This window comes from Culex quinquefasciatus, chromosome 3 (genome assembly GCF_015732765.1).
Source record: "Culex quinquefasciatus strain JHB chromosome 3, VPISU_Cqui_1.0_pri_paternal, whole genome shotgun sequence".
Taxonomy (NCBI): domain Eukaryota; kingdom Metazoa; phylum Arthropoda; class Insecta; order Diptera; family Culicidae; genus Culex; species Culex quinquefasciatus.
In genome coordinates this window covers 160,856,344-160,878,935 of record NC_051863.1, presented here as the reverse complement: position 1 = coordinate 160,878,935, position 22,592 = coordinate 160,856,344, and the positions used below count along the sequence as shown (strand labels likewise).

Sequence of the window (22,592 nt, the reverse complement as noted above, 5' to 3'; positions counted from 1 at the left end):
TAGACATCCAGGATCGGTTTTACTTTTTCTCATAGCTTTTGCAAATTACTGTTAAAAATTGATTTTTTTAAAACCTTGATATCTTTTAGCAACAGCTTCCAACACCCTTACTCCCACAGGTCAAAAGTTAGGGAATTTCATGGACTATAAGCCTACGGTATTAACTTTTTGGCCAAATGCAGTTTTTCTCATAGTTTTTCGACTTTTCTACAACAAACATTTTACAACGTTAGTTTTTGCCCTGTAGGCCTCCATAGCGGCACTTTTTGGTCTCAATTTTGTCATATTCGGAATCATCGGAAAATTTCACGTTAGTTAGAAGTATTGGAGTGGTAAATTTGATTTAAAAAAATAATTAAATAAAACATTTTTGAAAAAAGAAATTGATTTTATTTACCCTGTGATTGATGCGTCAAATGCTATATCAAGTAGGCGAAAACCTGTTTCAACCATAATCCAACAAATTGTTAAAAAATATTTTAATTCATTCTAAATGGCAATTTTTCCAATCAAATTTACTACTCCAATACTTCTAACTAACGTGAAATTTTCCGAGGATTCAGAATATGACAAAATTGAGACCAAAAAGTGCCGCTATGGAGGCCTACAGGGCAAAAACTAACGTTGTAAAATGTTTGTTGTAGAAAAGTCGAAAAACTATGAGAAAAACTGCGATTGGCCAAAAAGTTAATACCGTAGGCTTATAGTCCATGAAATTCCCTAACTTTTGACCTGTGGGAGTAAGGGTGTTGGAAGCTGTTGCTAAAAGATATCAAGGTTTTAAAAAAACCAATTTTTAACAGTAATTTGCAAAAGCTATGAGAAAAGTAAAACCGATCCTGGATGTCTATGGCCCATTTTGAAGTGCTTCGAAAGACCTTTCAAATGCATCTACGAGAGTTGGAATTGATGAAGTTTTACGGAAATACGAGCAATTTTAAGATTTTTTAGGTTTTTTGGACCTCAAACTTCGAAGCCCGTTTTACCCCACTTCCCTTTGTCGTAGAGGGCTCATATTTGGCATGAGTTCATCTCATGTATTGACAAACAAACGCTGAAAGTTTCATCCAAATCGGAGCACCTCGATACGACCTCTAGAACAAACCGAGCAGAATTTACAAATACTGCCTCTTAAGCTAGATTTATTTCTATATGCTTCATAAATTAATACTATCAGAAATAAATCTTGATATAAACTTTTCTGATCAACTGATCAATTCTACATGAACTGAGCAGTAAATGGAATTGAATAAAATTATGTTGAGTTTCGAAGGTTCCTAAGAATTACGAAAATTAATAGTTCCGCTTGAATTTTGGTCAATTTCTCAGGAAACGAGAAATATTTTTTTACGGGAAACCACGGTTTTTTTTCCCGGAACGGAAAATTGGACGCTTTACCGTGTATGCTAAAAAAACATACCATCACGTTCATTAATGCTTTAACAAGTAATTAAAATGATAAATAATCTTTTTACAAAATTTGAGTTTTTGAAACACAGATCAGAAAAAGGCGTGAAAGTTAGGGAATATTAATTTTAACGCATATTTTAAAATTATTTGGTTGATTTTGTTTAGAGTGCTCACAGAGCTACACAATATATGCAAGCTGTCGTTTCCAAACCTACCTCACTATACCTCCAACATCACAAATCACTCTCAACACAACCTGCAACTCATTCTTCAATCTTTATTACTACACAAGTTCGAGAACCTAGAGACTGGTAGCCTACCCACTTTCCGCGTCGATTTACCTCACTATCTAAATTCTATGCAGACATTTATCTGCAACCATTACGTAACACATTCCGGCGGGCAAAGCGTTCTCGTTTCTTGGACGAAAAAAAAAATCCTGAAATTTCTCCCTCACCTTGCGGGCACGCAAGGGCAATCTTCTAGGAACTTCAACTTGGAAATGGCAACTCGAGTGCCGAGGCAAAATGGCCAATTTTCATGCGAAATATGCTAAAGCGATTCTTAATTGCTGCTCTTCGTCATTTTTTTTTTTTGCAGTAATTATGCTGCTAATTAGTCGTACGATTCAAAGTAGGCATCATCCACTTCAAAGGAAATCTTGGCTCGGTGCGCTTGCAAACCAGCGTGGCAGTGGCTCTTCAAAAGCCCCTCTAGCTCAAATCAGAACTTGACGTTGTTGTGACAGCGAGCTTTTCTCGGAGGGGGGAAGTCTACGCGCCAAGAGCTAATTCAATCAAAAGGTAACACTTTGGCCGGTCCGGACCATTTCAATTGGCTTGTCAAGGCGTCGCCATCGCTTGGTTTCTAGGAAGGAGAGTCACAAAAAATAAATAAATTCGAGACAAAAATACCTCCTTCTCTTGCCGAAAAGGACACTCATCATCATTCCACTCGAGTCCGGGCCGTCGGCAGCTCTTCACTTTCAGGCACGGAACGACAGGTGACTGTGGGTGTGTGTGTGAAATACGAAAAGATGTTGACGATTTTTCGTTTGAAAAGAATGGGATTTAATCCGTATACCAAGAAGTAAGAACAAAAACATGCTCGGAAAAGTGTGAGAGAGTTATCCAGTTAGAAGGACGAAAAGATTAGCTGTGTTTTGTTAAAAAATAAAATTATTTTTTTTATTCACAAAAAAGCTTTTTGGATTTTTTTTATTGCCTAAAAGTTTGTAGGGGACTTCCCTATGACCAGAGCAGCTATTTTGCGTCAATAGTTCATCCAGAGAATTTGTGGAATAAATTTACAGCTGTCCGCAGAAAAATTTTAACACCAATTATTGATTGGCGCAAAAAATAGATTTTTGAATTTTTATTCTTTATTATGGAGTCAAATTATGGAAATTTTTTTTTAACATTGATTCTGCAACGGCAATTTTTTTTGAAACATCATTCATTTTTTTGGTTAAATGCTTAAAGGAAATTTTTTAAAAGTGCTTTAAAAAAAATATAAATTTCGATAATATTTTTATTTATGTTTATCATATTTTTTTTTATTGATTTCAAGCTTGATGGTAAGCAAGAATTCCATTCTTTAAATCAAAATGTGATCACCTCCTCCTTTATCACAACCCCAAACAGTTGAGAACATTGTAGACATATTTTAGTTGATATCGACTGCGTTCTTTGACGATTTTTGGTTCAAGAGATATCGCAGTTGGAAAATTGAGGATTTTCATTTTTTTTTTGCGAAAAAAGGCGAGACTCTAGAGTGGCGCTAAAACCACCAACATGCCCCGACAACTATTCGATTTGGGAAGAACTTTGGGGAAAATTTGATCTCTTATCACGGATATATTCTTAGATATCTCGTACGACCTCTTTTCATTCTTGAACACTCGAACAAAGTTGTGTTCTTCAATGATTTGGAGCCTGAATGGTAATGATTTGGAAGTTTAGAGTTAAATCGGGCGTCCAATTTTACATCTCAGTGAATTTAAGGGTGTTTTCTTATTCTGAAAACGAATATTATTCATCGAAATAATGCAATAAAATATTCTCAAAATATTTTATGCTATGCTAAAGTAATTCAGAATTTTAAATCCAAAATGGGGACCAAATGGCGATGACGAACATTGAAAAAAATTATTTTGTAATTTATCAGGCAATCAGCTATTCAAATTTGATTAAAACTGTGTCGCAGAACTAAAATTTAATTTAAATGTAAGAAAATGAAAAGATACAGCTTTTTGTCCGTGAAACATCGGATAATCCAGTGGTCTTCAGCCACTTGAACCTCACGGGCCATTTTGGAAGTTTGTCGCAAAATCGCGGGCCGCATGTGAAACACAAATAAAAACTACTAAAGCTTTACATTTTTCATATGGTTTTTAAATGATATTAAATGTTTTACAATTTTAAAATGTAAGCAAAATATACTATTATATTTCCTTCAACGAATTTTCCTGTGAAAAAAATGTGTTTATTCAATTTTATAACCTATTCTTTCAAATTTAAGCTAAGCTAGGTTTGACAAAATTTCAGGTTTTTTTAAAAGTAATCTCTTTTCAGATTGAAACATTTTGCAACTTATTTCAAATATTTTTTTAGTAATTCGAATGGATGTTCAGAATAAAATCTAATTAAACACAAAACTGTTTAATTTAAGTAAAAAATTCATAATAGAATTTTATTTTTTGTTAAATAAAAAAACATGACTTACTCCGAAAAATCAGTGTATTGTTGTTGAAAAAGATTCAAATATCAAAGTCTTTACAACCTGGTTGGAAGAAAACTAAAGCTATTAAAAAAATATATATTTCAGCTTAATCTTTACTAAGCAATAGTGAGAGATATAAAACAATCATAAAATTAACATTTTTTTGAAATTATGATTGTTTTAAAAAAATATTAGAAGTGTTTTTTTTCATTAAACATGTTAACATTAAAAGAATATTTAAAATTAAATAAAAATATTGCTAAAAAATGGATTCAAGTTAATTGTTGATTTTGTTGAACCAATTTTTTTTTCATAGGTAGGATGAAATACAGAAACAAGAACATAATTCATACGAAATATAATTCTGTTCGAATAATAAAATTCAACTTGAAAATATTAATTCAAAATCCATATATTTTTTGTCGAACCCAATATTTCTATGCAATTTAAGGTCAACCAAATACAAAAAAATGCATCAATTTCAACATGAGGTTGGATTGCAAAATTTCAGAACCATCCTTTCCTTAGTTAATTTTGAACACCGATTGAAAATTTTAAGTAATTTTAGATTAATTTTTATTGAAATTTTATTTTCAAATGACTGTCAAATGGATTACGATTTTAGTGTTATTATTTGTTTTAAATTCGAGCCAATTTTGTTCTATTTTTAATAAAATTGCATTTAAAATCAATTTACACAAGTTAGTAACATTTCTGATCTCTGCTTTCTGATAATTTTGAAAGGAAATTCAGCGAAAATTTTAAATAAGTCAAATTAACGTAAGTTAAATAAGTATCGTAATTCGATGCCAGCACAAAAGCAAAAAATCAGGTCTAACCAACCAGAAAACCCCTGCTTGATGACTCCAAGAACACGAGGACATCCCGAGATGCTGCTCACACACTTGTGACTTGTGACGGAGCACAGCCAAAGAGCTGTGACTTATGAATGAAAATTAAAACACGTACCGCCCGGGCTGGTTCGTGACAATGACGGCTTATTCGGCAAGTGGCTTCTTTTTGTGTGTGCTTGAAGAAGCAAGAAAAGCTCTCCCGGGAGCTTTGCACAAGGATTCATTCGACTTTGGGAAAGATGTTTGAACAGGTTGGCAGGACTGTGGATCTGCGATAAAGAAAGAGTGAAGATTTGAGTTATTTATTCAATTATACGGTTGGAACGAGTTGAATTTATGTTAATATTTGAGTTGCTTTATTTCTTAAAAATATGTGATGGCTAATACAAGATGATACCAGTATAAAGATAAGAAATTTAATTAATTTAAAACCTCAATTTAAAAATATATAGAAGACCAGTTGCTGGCATGACCCCGGCTTGAAAGTCATACCGTCCCACTAGACTGAAAATGGCAGCTCCCAAAATGACGCTGCTTGATTTGACCGCGGTCTTCCCACGGCAGTGGATCCCCACTCCGGTGGCAAAATGACAAAAAAGCAAGCATCATCCTTCTTCATTCACGTTCTCGTCATCCGTTCTGCCAGCCAGGTGCAATATGAAGAAGCATTTTCCAGCGAAGGGATTCCCACGGAGTTGTTAATATTTTTTGCTATCTCTGTCATACAGTGGTCCCAATCCGTCATCCTACGTGGCCAACGAGGCTGGCAACCGTGACTGGCATTGTGCCACACCTGGAAATTTGGGTAAAATGACAATTAACGTAACATTTTTATTTTCGGAGATTACTGAGAAAATGTTTGTTTGATTTTGAAAATTTAAGTTTAATTAGAAAATGTAATGGTCAACAATTGTCACGTTACCCTTTTCGCGTCAGGGACAATGCAAACGACGACGAAGGTACGCCGCTGGTCGAGCCTGTTGACAGCTCGTCATAATAAATGAGGATTTATGCCAGTTTTGCAGATTTAAACTGGGAACGTTATTCTACACATTGTATTAACGATTTTTCACGGTACGGTACTCGAGCGCCACGTCCGGGAAGGGTTTTTACCGACATTGAAAAACTCGTCTGAATAATTGGCTTCCGGGGTGGTAATTCGACGATGGGGGACTTGAAATTTGGTGAAACATTGTTGTGTTGGAAATCTGTACTAGAATGATGATTAATTCTAATAGAGTAGTTTAAATTTGACTTTTCGTCTCACATTACTGAATCGGTTGGGTAAACTGAGCCCAAATTCCAAATATGGAATCGTTCGTGCAAACATAACTTCAAAGCCACATCCAAACCCAAATCCAATCAGAGCCCCGATTTCATTATCATTTCAATGACCTCCGGAAAACGTGATCCTAATTCCCTCAACGATACACGGACCCTCGCCGTGACCACAAAAGTAGCAATCCAAACAAACACTTTGCCCCAAATAATCTCCATTTTGGCTCATCTAAGAACGCGTTTGCCAAAACAAGCACTAGTTAACTTCGATCCGACCAGACCGGCCAAACCAGGTCAACCGAGATGGCGGCTTAATCTGGCTAGTTGGCCCCACTCCACTTGAACCGAACTTATGAAAAGTGAAAATGTACAACGCTTTCCAGTCAACCGCAACGCAACAGAGGCTCCCCCCATCCTTCTTGGAAAAGCCTTCGATTTGAAACACAGAACAGCAACAACAAAGACAGGCAGGCGATTCGGAAGATTCGAAAACTGACCGTAAAGTGTATCACTTTATTTGGACGGTTTTCTGTTTCCGGGTCACGGAGCAGCCAACCGGCCAGATCTGCCTGATTGCTGTGATGCGAGGATTAGGGTGGTCAATTTTCCTATATAAAGGACTACCGAAGTCGATTATCTGGACAGGTTTTGAAAGTTTTGGGCCACCCTAGAGGTTTTTCTCACGCAGCTCGGATAAATTCTTGCCAACACTGTTATTGAGGGTACCAGGGAGGCTTGTCCTGATGACCTACAGTGGTCTCTTCAGGAATATTGCTTCCTTACGCAATAGAGCGTAGAAAATTGCTCACCATTATATTTCATACAAATTGGCTTAAACCACAAAGGCACGGGAAGGCTTCAATTTCTGCCCAATTTAAATGTTAGAAAAAATAAAAAAGATTTTTATTCAATATTATACGAACAAATTGGTGACAGACACTCTTCCCTTAGTATATTGCCTTTAAAAGTGTCTGAATGTATCTTAAAATGGCCATTGTGTTCAACGGGTGGAAACCAGAAATGGATACTCAGTTTCGACACATTTACCTAGCAGTCAGTGGCAGTGGTATTACGAATATCTAACCAAAACTGCTTCCTCTCCTTTGAAGTCGTTGGAGCTTTGGATACCGTGTAGAAATCAGCTGGCACGAACCAAATCGAACAAATTGCCTAAATGTAGCATAATAACGGGAGTCGGAAATTGAGGTTAAGCTAGACTAGCAATGGAAGAATCATCATTAAAAGATTTTTACTGAAGAGCACCCATTGAGAGTGATTTTCGAAAGAGATCAAGCAAAGAGTATTTTATTTATTTTTTTTTATTTATATTTATTCAGATTTTCTTTTCCATGTACAGACGTGCCTCGGTTTAGCACCGCATATGGGGGATGCAAAACCGAGGCGTGCATAACCGAGGCACAGAGCTTATGGGATTTTGGCTATATGGGAGACATTGGCTTTAATCGTACGAAAAATCATGCAAACATCAAAAATTATAGTGTTTTGGAATCGGGATGATGGCAGCTATCCATTAAAATTATTATTTCATGAAAGTTTTCACAAAAATACGTATTTTTCCTGTATTTCGAAAATGCATATTTTTTTCCTACAGAAACCAACAATATATTGTAATTGCAATATGGGTATCAAATGATCAGGGTTTTTTCATACATTTTGGATGTAACAATAACATTTTTAGAAAATACTCAAAATTTTCACAAAACTACGTATTTTCGAAAAAAAATACTCAAAATTTCGATTTTTACAATATGGGTATCAAACGATCGGAATTTTTTCATACATTTCGAATGTAATAACAACATTTTTAGAAAATACTGAAAATTTTCACAAAACTACGGATTTTCGAAAAAATACTCAAAATTTACATTTTTACAATATGGGTATCAAACGATCGGAATTTTTTCATACATTTCAAATGTAATAACAACATTTTTAGAACATACTCAAAATTTTCACAAAACTACGTATTTAAAAAAAAATACTCAAACTTCAATTTTTACAATATGGGTATCAAACGATCGGGATTTTTCATACATTTCGAATGTAATAACAACATTTTAGAAAATACTCAAAATTTTCACAAAACTACGTATTTTCGAAAAAATACTCAAAATTTCGATGTTTGCAATAATGGGTATCAAACGATCGGGATTTTTTCATACGTTTCGAATGTAATAACAACATTTTTAGAAAATACTCAAAATTTTCACAAAACTACGAATTTTTGAAAAAAAGTACTCAAAATTTCCGGTTTTACAATGTGGGTATCAAACAATCGGGATTTTTTCATACATTTCGAATGTAATAACAACATTTTTAGAAAATACTAAAAAAATTCACAAAACTACGTATTTTCGAAAAAATACTTAAAATTTCCGTTGACGATACATAGGAACAATTAATGAAAAAATCTCAACCATGTTATACTCATATTGTAAAAAACTGAAATTTGGGGTATTTTTTTAAAAAAACGTAGTTTTGTGAAAATTTGGATATTTTCACAAATTTGTGTTAAAACTTTTGAAATGTATAAAAAAATCCCGAACATTTGATACCTCTTGTGAAAACAGGAAATTTTGAGTATTTTTTTTTTCAAAAATATGTAGTTTTGTGAAAACTTTGAGTATTTTAATTTTTTTTACTTTCGAAATGTATGAAAAAATCCCGATTGTTTGCAAATATTGAAATTTCGAGTATTTTTTTTTTGAAAATACGTAGTTTTGTGAAAATTTTGAGTATTTTCTAAAAATGTTGTTATTACATTCGAAATGTATGAAAAAATCCCGATCGTTTGATACCCATATTGTAAATATTGAAATTTTTAGTATTTTTTTTTGAAAATACGTAGTTTTGTGAAAATTATGAGTTTTTAAAAAAATGCTGTTATTAAATTCGAATTGTATGAAAAAATCAAGATCGTTTGATACCCATTATTGCAAACATCGAAATTTTGAATACCGTTTTTCAAAATTTCGTAGTTTTGTAAAAATTTTGAGTATTTTCTAAAAATGTTGTTAATACATTCGAAATGTATGAAAAAATCCCGATCGTTTGATACCCATATTGTAAAAATTAAAATTTTGAGTATTTTTTCGAAAATACGTAGTTTTGTGATAATTTTCAGTATTTTCTAAAAATGTTGCTACACTAAAACCCCCGTTTACGCGCAGGCGTTACGCTTTTTGTTTGGTTGATTTCTCGAAAACAGTGTAATGTTTTTACATTCTTTTGAAAGCAATTTGTAGATCTGCACAAGACCTATAAATCGCTTAAAAAAGATTGCAAAAATATTGCGTCGTTCCGGAGAAATCGACGAAATACAAAGCGTAACGCCTGAGCGTAAACCGGGGTTTTAGTGTATTACATTCGAAATGTATGAAAAAATCTCGATCGTTTGATACCCATATTGTAAAAATTGAAATTTTGAGTATTTTTTTCGAAAATACGTAGTTTTGAGTATTTTCTAAAAATGTTATTGTTACATCCAAAATGTATGAAAAAAAACCTGATCATTTGATACCCATATTGCAATATCATTATATTTTTGGTTTCTTTAGAGAAAAAATATGCATTTTCAAAATACAGGAAAAATACGTATTTTTGTAAAAATTTTCATGAAATTATAATTTTAATGGATAGCTGATATCATCCCGATTCCAAAACACTATAATTTTTGATGTTTGCATGAATATTCATAGAATTATAGCCAATGTCTCCCATATAGCCAAAATCCCATAAGCTCTGTGCTTCAGTTAAGCACTGGGCCGTGCTTAACCGAGGCAGCTGAACGGTGCAAAACCGGGGCAGTGCAAAACCGAGGCGTGCAAAACCGAGGCATGACTGTACATTCATTCAGTTAAAATATTATTGAGTGTCCAATTACAATCGATGACTTTTCACCTCAAATTTAAATACTAGCAACTTTCATTAATTCATGAAATACTATAGTTTCGCTATTCAGTGATTACAAATGTAGGAGGTCCTACATGTACAAAAGGGAAAAGGGATACCTTAAAACTAACTTATAAACTATGTATAGAGCGAATCAATGCAGCTGAAGACTGCAATGATTTTTGTCGAAATGCATCAATTATCTTATTGGACATAACATCCAAAGTGTCAACTTCGGCTAATTAATGAAGTTCACTGGTGCTGAACCAGGGAGGAAGTTTCAGAATCATTCTCAGAATTTTGTTCTGAATCCTCTGAAGTTTTTTCTTCCTGGTTAAGCAACAGCTTGTTCTGATCGGCACAGCATAAAGCATGGCAGGTCTGAAAATTTGTTTATAAATTAACAGTTTATTCAAAGTCTAGAATTCCTGTTTATAAGTGGATACAAACATTTAATATATTTGTTACATTTAACCTGGATACTTTCAATGTGATCCTTGTAAGTAAGGTTTTTGTCAAAAGCATGTCCAAGATATTTCACTTGATCCTCCCACTTTAAATTTACCTCATTCATCTTTATAACGTGATGACTTTTTGGTTAAGAAAATCAGCCCTTGGTTTGTAAGGGAAAATAATAAGTTGAGTTTTTGCAGCATTTGGAGTAATTTTCCATTCTTTCAAATAAGAATTGAAAATATCCAAGCTTTTTTGTAATCTTCTTGTGATGACACGAAGGCTTCTACCTTTGGCGGAGATGCTTGTGTCATCAGCAAAAAGTGATTTCTGACATCCTGGGGGCAAATCAGGCAAGTCAGAAGTAAAAATATTGTATAAAATTGGACCCAAAATGCTTCCTTGAGGGACGCCAGCACGTACAGGTAGTTGATCAGATTTGCTACTCTGATAACATACCTGCAGAGTACGATCCGTCAAATAATTTTGAATAATTTTCACGATATAAATCGGAAAATTAAACCTTTTCAATTTCGCAATCAAACCTTTATGCCAAACACTGTCAAATGCTTTTTCTATGTCTAGAAGAGCAGCGCCAGTAGAATAGCCCTCAGATTTGTTGTTTCGAATTAAATTTGAAACTCTCATCAACTGATGAGTAGTTGAATGCCCAAGGAAAAATCCAAACTGCTCATCAGCGAAAATTTAATTTTCATTAATGTGCGTCATCATTTTATTAATAATTATTCTTTCGAATAATTTACTAATAGATGAATGCAAACTAATGGGCCGATAGCTTGAAGCTTAAGCAGGATTTTTACCCGGTTTCAAAATCGGAATTACATTGGCATTTTTCCATCTACTGGGAAAATATGCCAAATCAAAACATTTGTTGGAAATTTGACGAAGCTACACAGAAAAAAAATTGAATTTTGGAATGTTGAAAATTTGGTAGGATGAATATTACCTTTTTTTAGTAATATTGCATAAAAAATGTGTAAAAATGTGAACAAAAACTAACGAAAATTCACCATTTTCTGGGGTAAAATTAATCTTTATTTTGCCACAAAATCTGTCACCATTTCCTGGTGAATATTACCATAATTTTTTTTCTGTGTTCTTAAAGTTGCTTCTGATATTTTTTCAATTAAAATGTAAAAAATGCCATCCTCACCAGGGGCTTTCATGTTTTTAATTTTTTTGATAATAGATTTTATTTCATTCAGATCTGTCAGTCCCATTCTGTGACAGATCTCTTTTCTTTGCAAGCATTATGATTTCACGAAATATTTCACAAGCTATACGTCAGACGTCGCCTAATGATCTGCCCATAATTGAAAATTCGGCTATTATGCCAAATCAAGTATTCCGAGAAAAACGCGTTTTAGTGTTTGTCATAAAATCTCCGGCAAGGCAATTTTCCATGAAAGTGGCATATTAGCCGTTTGGTTTTTCGCATCGGCTGCCATGTCTAAGCACTATTTCAGTAAAATTCAAGTTTCAGAAGATGCGTTGGAACATCCTCTACCACCTGGTGCTAATATCACGTTTTTGTCAAAAGTGGATATTAGTGGTCCGGATCGCAAAATTAAAGGGAAAATGAATTTTTCGAAAAATTGTGAAGTTATGGAGTTTTGGTGTCTTCAGAGGAGTTATTGGAGTTATAACTTTTGGTTTGGTTGAATATTTTGGGTGTTTTAGAAAATTTAACACTGTAGGTATATTTTTGTGAATTTCTTGTCTTCTAGAAAGTTGTGGGCTTGACAATCCAAGCAACTTTTTCGACAGTATCAACATTTTATATCGTAATATATGCCTTCTATGACCGAATTTGAAGAAAGCATCTGAGCAAACTATCAAAAATCATCTTTATAAACGTAGCAATTCAGGGTTGAGTTTTAGAGAAAAGTGATGTTGGAGCACTTTTGGTGCTCTAACATAACATTTGTAGTTTTGACATGCCAATTTAGAGCTCATTTTTTTCACACATTTTTTTCGGAAAATCCATTTTCAACGGTCTCGACCACTGTGTGATGAGATAACAATTTAATTTGATGGTATTTTTAAGGCAAATAAAAAAGAGATTCCAAAATATCTGTTTTGAAATAGAAATTTGCTGTTTTTATGATAATTTTATTCAAAGCTTCAAATTAAAAAAATGATGATTTATTTGATTTTTCTTCTTGTGTTTCATTTATAAATTATTGTTTTTCTTTTCTGAAATCAAACAAACAACCAGCCACTTCCTCTCCAGTAATGCAATTTTCGCAGTAATTCACTGCTGGGTACCTTCCAAATCATTAAGCTTAATCCACTTAATAATTTCGGCCGAAAATGCCTGCCACCACGAACTCGCCACAGAACTTTGCAAATATAACAAGCCACGTAACTTTTCCGCTACTTTTGTTCCGTCCTCCACCTCCACAACCGCGTGCCAAATCAACCATCCGTTCCGAAGACTGTGTCGGAGGAAAAACGCACACAATTTTCCTAGCCGTTCTCGCCAAGGAAATTGGCCAGTAAGCATTACATGACGTCGCAAGTCGCGACTTTCGTTCCCCACACCAACGCATTTGGGAGGAACGTTTTGACTGTGAAATGGTCGAATCGACGAATGGAGGAAAAACCAACGAGGAAAGTCGACCAAACTTTTAAACGACTTTCTTGGGAACAATTCACACAGGGAAACGCAGTTATTTTCTTTTTTATTCTCTTCAGCAAAAGTAAGCTCATACATGAGATAGACTTTGCTTTCATTTTCCCACCAAGTTTTTCCTTCACTAGCTTGTCTAACTTTTTGGCACGGCGAAGACAGGAAGCTTACAGTTTGACGCAGTCGGTTTTCATCCAGTTACAAAGATGATGGTGATGGATGGTTTTTTTGTCAAGTTTTCGTTTCCTTTGGTTCTGAAGACTCAATGAAAAGGGGTCTCTTTGGAATGTTGCAAGGTGATTGGATTCAACTACCTACCCGAAGATATCCAGTAAGAAAGTTCCTAAAGTAAGAAAGTTCGGTAAATTATTTTTAAGTTAAAAACTGTCCAGAGTATTCTTATGAAAGAAAAAAAAACTTTGGACGAATTCTCTGAGATTTCGGTCATTCGATTTTTGTGTTTTTTCCCATAGAAGCCATCATTAGTTTGTCCATATAATTTTCTATACAAATTTGGCAACTGTTCATACAAAAGTGATGTATGAAAATTCGAAAATCTGTATCTTGTGAAGGAATTTTTTGACCGATTTGGTGTCTTCGGCAAAGTTGTAGGTATGGAAAAGGACTGCGCTGAAAAAAGATGATTCACGGTAAAAAAAAATTTGGTGATTTTTTATTTCACTTTTTGTCACAAAAACTTGATTTGCAAAAAAACTATTTTTAATTTCTTGATATGTTTTAGGGGACATCAAATGCCAACTTTTCAGAAATTTCAAGTTAATGCAAAAAATCTTTGACTGAGTTATGAATTTTTGAATCAATACTGATTTTTTCAAAAAATCAAAATTTTGGTAGATAAAGTTTTTCAACTTCATTTTTTAATCAATTCAAAAAGTACATTAGTGAAATTTTGTTAAAGTGCACCGTTTTAATGTTATAGCCATTTTGAGCTAACGTTTTTAAAAATAGTCACAGTTGTTCATTTTTTTTTTTAAATTAGTGCACAAATTTGCACACTTTTGAAAAAAAAAACTTGAAGAGCTGAGAAAATTCATTATATTTTGCATTTTTGAACTTTGTTGACGCGACCCTTAGTTGCTGAGATATTGCCATGCAAAACTAATAAAACATTTTTTATTTTTTGTTTTTGTAAATATCGGAACATTTCATGAATGTTTCATATTTTAACATTGAAAATTGCACCATTAGTTGCTGAGATATCGACATTAGAAAATGGTGTTTTTAATTTATATTTGAGACATTTACAAAATCAAAAAGTTACAGTATAATTCATTTAGGTATGCAGTCCAGACTCGATTATGCGAAGGCCTCGGAAAGATATCATTTCGGATAATCGGAACGTTGGATTATTGAATCATAATAAAAATATATTTTTTCGTTTTTAATTAAGTGATTTAGAATTTTTAAATCCAAGATGGTGGCCAAAATGGCAGTGATGAAATATTAAAAAAATGCATTTAGTCATTTTTGACGCAATCAACAAAAATTGGGTCGCAGAATTCGAATATGATGTCATAAAAAAAGAATGAAAATAATAAATTAAAATCGTTTGCTCATGATTCCATTATCAAAAGTCCTTGAAAACCCTCGAATATTCGAAACTAATCGAGGCTTTGGATAATCGAGTCTGGACTGTGGCGCTTTAGAAAAAAAAACTTAAAAAAATAGTTGATAAGAAAATGACTGTTCATTTAATTGCTGTTTTTGAATAAGGCTGGTACAACTTATATTTATAGGTTTTGTCCTCCCCTCTCTTTCTCTACCCCTTCAAAATGGGCTCGAAAAATCAGAAGCGAAAAAATATTTTTTTACAAAACACAGCTGAAATTGATTTAAAATGCATTCTCCAGCATTCAATGTATTTTAAGCATGTTTGGGTTAGTATAAAAATCTTTAGAATTTTTGAAAATTTTCGATGTTGGAGCTAGTTAAAACTGCATTTTACAACACTTTTTGCATTTAAATGTTGAGTATATGGCTTGTAAATTAAACTTATATTTTTTTGCCTCCCCTCGACCCCAGCCAGTGCCGGGGGTCAAAAACTTTGCAAAATATTTGCATCGGCCTAATTATAGTTTTAGAAATGTATGGCCTAACTTTTTTTTAGCCCGAAAAAAATATAACTCAAAATTTTAATGAGTTATATTTTTTTCGAGTTTTTTTAAATTTTGTTTCAATATTTTTTATTTTATATATTTTTTATAAATTAAAAAAAATGATCTTTCCATACCAAAGAACACACTTTCCCAGAATTTCAATTTCTTGCCAATTTCATGATGAATTATTTTTAAAGAGGCAGATAATCTGAAATTTAACTTTCTGCTTCCGTTACTCTATTGAAGAAATTTGTTTTGCTATGATTTTACATTTTGACACGTATTAAATATGAAAATAAGTGATACACGAGTTAAAATCTGGTTTCAATAAAAATAACAATACATCGTGTTCAAATGTTTATTTAAAATGGCCAACTTTAGTGAAATATGAACATAGTATCTTTTGGTACCGTTAGTGCTGAACTCTAACCGAACAAATCTCTCTTAGGTTTCACTTCTATGAACCCCTAAAGCTTCACCATCATCCATCATTCCCACACTCACACCTGAACATGTGGGCACCCTTCCAAGTTTGAACCAACCCGTTGGCGGTGGTTCGGCACTGAAACCGGATAGCTTGACAGCGTGCGAAATAACCTGTTACGTTAAGTGGTTAAATTATCAATTTATAATCCCTTATCAGCACCGATAATGGCGGAATTTGTCGGTCGGTTAGTGGGGGTGGCTTCAGGGCACTTTTCCAGCTTGAGGTTGGTACTTTTGAACTTTGAAGTGCTCTTGGCGCAATGTTTCAGGTTCGATGGGAGGATAAGCTTAAATTGCATTCTTTCCGAAGCCGTTCAGCGTTTGATAGGGTGGTTCTTATTGGAAATTTAAATGATTTCACTTCATTTCAAAACAAATTGCACACATCCTTCAACATGTGAAAAACAACAATGACTACAACCACCTCCGGAAAAAATAACCTCACTACGTCTGCATCAGCTGCAGCTCAACGAACCTTCATAATAAGGAAATTGTGGCCATAAACTGGACCCGGGACCAAGCAAGGGGTCCTCCGAAGCAACGCCGGAAATAAACTAAATATAAGCTTAGCACCGGCGAAGAAGGCGGGCCCGCGCCTTCGACCGCCTCCCACGTCGTTGCATGGTGAGGAAACGTTTTGATACGATGAGCTAACGTTGGCTGAAAGAGCTGCTTTAGTGGCCAGGAGGTATCCCTTTGGTGGGTGTTATCAGGGGGTTGACTGTGAGTTGGTGTTGTTTTGTTTTGAAAATCAATTTAAAATCTATTTTAAAAAATTGGGTGGCTTTACTTTCACTATGTATGGAGAATCTATACACAAATTTTATTTATTACCAAAAATCAAATTACTAAACAAATTAGAATACTGGTTAAAATCACACAACTTTACGGCTTTTCATTCGCGTACCTCAGGGGCCGTCTCAATTGCACACTGGCCTTTGGCTGTGGAATGTTAGCGCCATCATTGAATACAAATCTGATAAAAGCTGTTTGTTTGACTAATGAAAAGATTAAATCTGATGAGCATAACGCGCTACCAGTAAGCGTTGGAAGCGGGATGGGAGAGGTTGAAGTAGCTTTAGAAGTTTTTTTCACCCAGGATAGGTGGGATTAATTTAATTTGTGAAAAGCAAATACTTTCATTTAGTTAGTTTTGATTGATTGTATTATGTTTGTAACTTAAATTCAATTAATAGTATACGATAATTGCATTTTTTTATCCATAAATAATTGAACAAATGGCCTTTAAATTACACGCATTATAAAAAGTTTTATGTCTTATTAATTTAATTATTTTATAATATTTAAGAGCACTGGTTTTCAATACAATAAAATGAAGTGTATCAGTGGAAAAAATATGAACAAAAATTTTATAAATATATTCAAAAGATAACAAGGATTAAAAAGAATTAAATTGATACTTTCAAGGAATCAGCGAGCAAGGTTGCAAAAGATTCAAAATAAGTGTTTTTAATTTTAAGAGACAATGCAAAAAAAGTGTTAAAAATAATAAGCCTTTTATCAGGCAGAAATAAACACCTTAGTAAATATTTTTCAAAGACACAAAATGTTTCAAAACCAGTCCTCAGGAGGCAAACTTTTTCATTTTTTAAGGGGTATGAGCACACCATTAAACTTTTTTTAATCTGTTCTCAGTGTATTAAAATGTACATATTCATCTATTAACAAAATAAATTTGAAAACATTTCTTTGTATCATTGCTGAAATAAATCTATTTGAAATTAGCAGTTTAAAAAACAGGAGCCAAGATATTTCAAAACCTGAAGGCCGATTTTTAAAAAGTTTATTTAAATGAATGATACAAATGATGACAGTTTTCATATAATTCCATTCCAATTTGGTCCATCCAATCTCGAGGTATCGAAGCACCAAATTTGGTGATTTTCTACATACATGATTTTGCGTTCACCCTAGCATTAATATTCAACCTTTTATTTGTAATAATCTATGCGTTGTATTTAAGTTAGTTATAATAAGGCATTTCATTTCAGTTGACAGAATCAATTACAAAATAATGTGATACAATAAAAAATTTAAATTAATCAAATAAACACATTCTTGAAGGATTCTCTATCATCTTTTCTTAATTAACTTTTTAAACTAGTTTCTTCTGATATCATTTTTTTTAATATTTTTCTTGGCGGCTCACTTCTACTTCTAATAAATAATATCTGACCCTAGGACTAAAAATAAAAAAATAAGATTATAGAATAGAATAAATAAACAAAATAAAACACAACAAGAATGCTTTTTAACAAACTGAAAGGGCAAAATAACAATTTACAACCAAAAGGCAATTATGATATTTTCAAGTTCAATAAAAATATTCCACAAAGTTAGGCCAAGCTATTTTTAAATAGCAATTTGATGTAAATATCATTTTTATTGTTAAGGTTAATGTAATTATATTAAAAGTTTTTGCATACCCTTACTGATTTTCCAATAAAAGTCTGGGGCAAAAACTTGCATGAAATAGAAAATTAAAAAAAAAGATACTTGTGCAAATTCATCATAAACTATTTAAAATGTTGTATTATGTTTAAATTTGCATTAAATAAAGCAAAACATTTGCTATATTTTCTATTTTTTTAAATACTTCTTTTAATATATTTGAATATTTTAATAATAAAAATTTATTTAACTGAAAATTCATACAAAATTTCACTCCGCTTAATACTCATATTGAAAATTATGTATATTCGAGTATTAACGAAAAATACGGTATTTTGCGAAAAGTTAAGTAATAAACAAAAAAAATAATCAAGAAAAATACAAACAATGTTTCGCTTCGGTTCATACCCACGTCCTACATTTCTAAAGTTAAGAAAATAAGTTTTTCCAAAAAAATACTAAAGAACAATTCCAGCTCAAATCAAGAAATTTTCTGGTACTTTTGTACCCGACCCTCTCCGATTTCAATGAAATTTTGTAGACATGTTATCCTAGGCCTATATAAGCCATTTTTGTGTATATGGAGCCAATTGTACTCGAAAATAACATTTGAGGGCGTAAGTTATTTAAATATTTTTGTAATTTGCAATTTAAAAATTACCTATCTCGAAGCCGTTGCAATAAATTTAAAAGTGGTCAAATACAATCTTGTAGGAAATAGGACGGGCTTTCTGGAAAAAATACACTGAATTAAAAATACACGCCACTTTTACGAGATTTTTTGATTTTTAAGTTTAAAAGTTAAACTGAAAGGTGATGTCACGATTTTTTCGTTTATTTTTTGGAGGAAATAGATGTTAAAAAATACTGAAAAAATGGAGGATGGTATGTTACTCCTAACAAAATCCAAAAATCATTTACTAAAACTGTTTTTTTGAAAAAAAAATTTTTTTAGTTATGAGCAATGCAATTAAGCTTATATCTATAAGACCATACATCCAATTGAAATGCTGTTAAAGACACACTTATGAGAAAGTGGACGAGCTTTCCGGTAAAAATAATTTCTAGACTGAAAAATCAATTCGGTCTTATAGAAATCGTCGAAAACCACAAAAAACCCTATTTGTTCAACATTTTTATTTGTAAAACCGCTTTATCTTCACAAGGATTGGACATAGAGCAATGGTCAATATGGAGACTTTATGTCTAATTGTCTGGAGAATCGATTCTAACTATCGATTTTTGAAAATTTTGACGTGTAGACCACACTTCAAAAAACAGTTTTATTAAATGATTTTCGTATTTTTTTAGGAGAGACATACCAGCATGCATTTTTCGTGAGTCTTTTTGTAACATCTTAGGCTATTTCCCCAAAAATGCTGAACGAAAAAAAAATCGTGACATCACCTTTAAATTTAACTCTTAGGTCTAAAAATTCAAAAGTCTCATAGAAGTGGTGTGTATTTTTCTTTCAGTGTAATTTTTTTTCAGAAAGCCCGTTCATTTTCTTACAAGTTTGTCTTTGACCATTTTTTGGGTTTGAGATACAATAATTTTTAAATTACGAAAGACAAACATATTTCAATTGCTTACGCTCTTCTCAAATGTTATTTTCGAGTACAATTGGCTCCATATACACAAAAAATGGGTCTCGTGGCGCAGGGGTAGCGGCTTCGGCTGCCGATCCCGATGATGCTATGAGACGCGGGTTCGATTCCCGCCTTATCCACTGAGCTTCTATCGGATGGTGAAGTAAAACGTCGGTCCCGGTTTCTCCTGTCTCGTCAGAGGCGCTGGAGCAGAAATCCCACGTTAGAGGAAGGCCATGCCCCGGGGGGCGTAGTGCCAATAGTTTCGTTACACAAAAAATGCCTATATAGGCCTAGGATAACATGTCTACAAAGTTTCATTAAAATCGGAGAGGGTCTGGTACAATAGTTCTAGGAAAATTCCTGATTTGAGCTGGAATCGCTCTTGGGTATCTTACCAAAATTATTTGAAACGGATAAACTGCATTTAAAATTTACCTTCGTCCCTTGATACCTATATTGCGAATCAAAAAAATTTGGTTGTTTACAAAAAAACGATATAATGTGATTTTTTTTTCACAAAATAAATCTGTTTTAACGTTGAAATTGATGCAAATGAAATGAAATTGATTGGCTTACAGATATAAACTTAATTACATTGGTCATAACGGATAACAGAATATTTTTTCAGTGTGGTAGAAATCTGGATAGTAAATTATCTTACGTAAATATTAAAACGAGTCAAATTGAAAAGCTGTCAGAGGCAAACTTATGGGAAACTGGACGAGCTTTCCGATAAAAATATTTTCGAGACTGAAAAATCAAGTCTGTCATATAGAAAAAGCAAAATACCACCAAAAAAGCTGTTTTTTCAACATTTTTTTTAAACCGCTGTATCTTCGATCTTGGACTTAGGACAATGGTCAATATGGAGACTTTTATGTAAAATTGTCTGGCGAATCGATTCCCACTATCAGTTTTTGAAAATTTTGACGTTTAGACCACTTTTCAAAAAAAACAGTTTTAGTAAATGATTTTTATTTTTATTTAGGAGAGACATACTATCCTGCATTTTTGCATTTGCATTCCTCAAAAATTTTGAACGAAAAAAAATCGTGACATCACCTTAAAATTTAACTTTTAAACATAAAAATTGAAATATCCCATAGAAGTGGCATGTATTTTTCTTTCAGTGTATTTTTTTTTTTCAGAAAGCCCGTCCAATTTCTTACAAGTTTGTCTTTGACCACTTTTTGGTACGATGCAACGCCTTCGAGATACAGTCATTTTTAAATTACAGAATACAAAAATATCAAAATAACATACACCTTTCTCAAATGTCATTTTCGAGTACAATTGGCTCCATATACACAAAAATTGCTTATATAGGCCTAGGATAACATTTCTACAAAGTTTCATTGAAATCGGAGAGGGTCGGGTACAAAAGTACCAGAAAAATTCCTGATTTGAGCTGGAATTGCTCTAATAAAAAAATAGTATTTAAAACAACATCCTTAGAGAGTAAAAATGCATACAAAATTTAGCTTCGTTTGATACTCATATTGCAAATTATAATAAAAATGATTGCAAAATCTGTAGACTTGGGACAATCCATACGTCGCCGGTTTGAATCCCTCTACATTTTTTATAATAACCACTCATCCAAACATATAAACAGCGACACAAAAGGAATGAAAATAAGCATGCAAAAACGAGAATGAGCGTCGTCGTGGTCAGTGCACCAATGTCTTTGGTTTTTTTTTTTTCAATTTTATAACATTTTTTGAAGCCTGAAATTTTACCAAGGAGTTTATTTTTTTTAATATTTATGTAACTACCCGGAAAGCCATAAGCGTTTAGATCATTAACGGAGGATTGGTGTGCGTTGCAGTTGAAGAGTCGCGCGTGTTCGGTTGCTGGTCAAAATTCGCGATTTTTGCTCGAATTTCGAGGGTTTGGTTTGCAATGGTGGTGTCAGTCGATCGGTGCATATAGGTTCTTCGTGGAAGTGGTGGAGTTCGTTGGTTTTCCCGGTTAATTTGTGCTTTTCGCGATGTTTTTCCTGCGGTCGGTGGTGCATTTTTTCTCGCAAGCGTCGACGGAAGAGGGATCTGTTTAATAGTGATGGTGTAATGGGAATCGAATTATTCAACTTGCATACAAGTTTTGCGTGTGTGGTTGTGTTAGTCAGACGATGACCGTTTGGGTTTGACAGATTGGGTGTGAGTGTATTAGTAGTGTGTAACATAAAATTCGTTCGTTTTTTTGTGCTGATGATCATGGGGCAACAGCGCTCATCACCACCACGATCGAGAAGAAAGTCTTGTTTAAGCAGCGGGCTTCTGAAGAGTAGAGAGCAGATCCACTGCTTGCTTTCTCCGCATTCCCCCGGGTTGAGAAGAGAGGGATAGTGAGTGCCTCTTACGGCGCGCGCCGTTCTGGTCGTATTGGTGTGCAGTGATTGGGGTGGCCGAAGTGGACTGCAGTTAGCAACTGCAACTGCGTTGCTAGCAGCACGAGAAGGATGCGGCTGATCAGCGAGAGGGTGGGAGGTGCTGGACGGCGATTCTGTGCCACCCCGTCGCTCGGCGGGGTGGAGCGGCAGCGATCGAGAGACAACTACATGCTAGGCCGTGACCCGGGTGAGAGCGTTCTGTTTTATGTTGTGTTTGTGTTTGTGGCAGGAAGAGGGATGTTAGCCGTTTTGTATGTATGTATCTTATATTTTACATATTTTTCTCCACTTTCCCTTTTCTTTTTCTTCTTT

General features: G+C 33.7%; 1 protein-coding gene across 1 annotated transcript in view; it reads left to right on the top strand.

Annotated features, from left to right (window-relative positions):
• LOC6036601 (sodium channel protein 60E) overlaps nucleotides 1–22,592 on the top strand; it is a 396,931-nt gene that overhangs the window by 142,678 nt on the left and 231,661 nt on the right.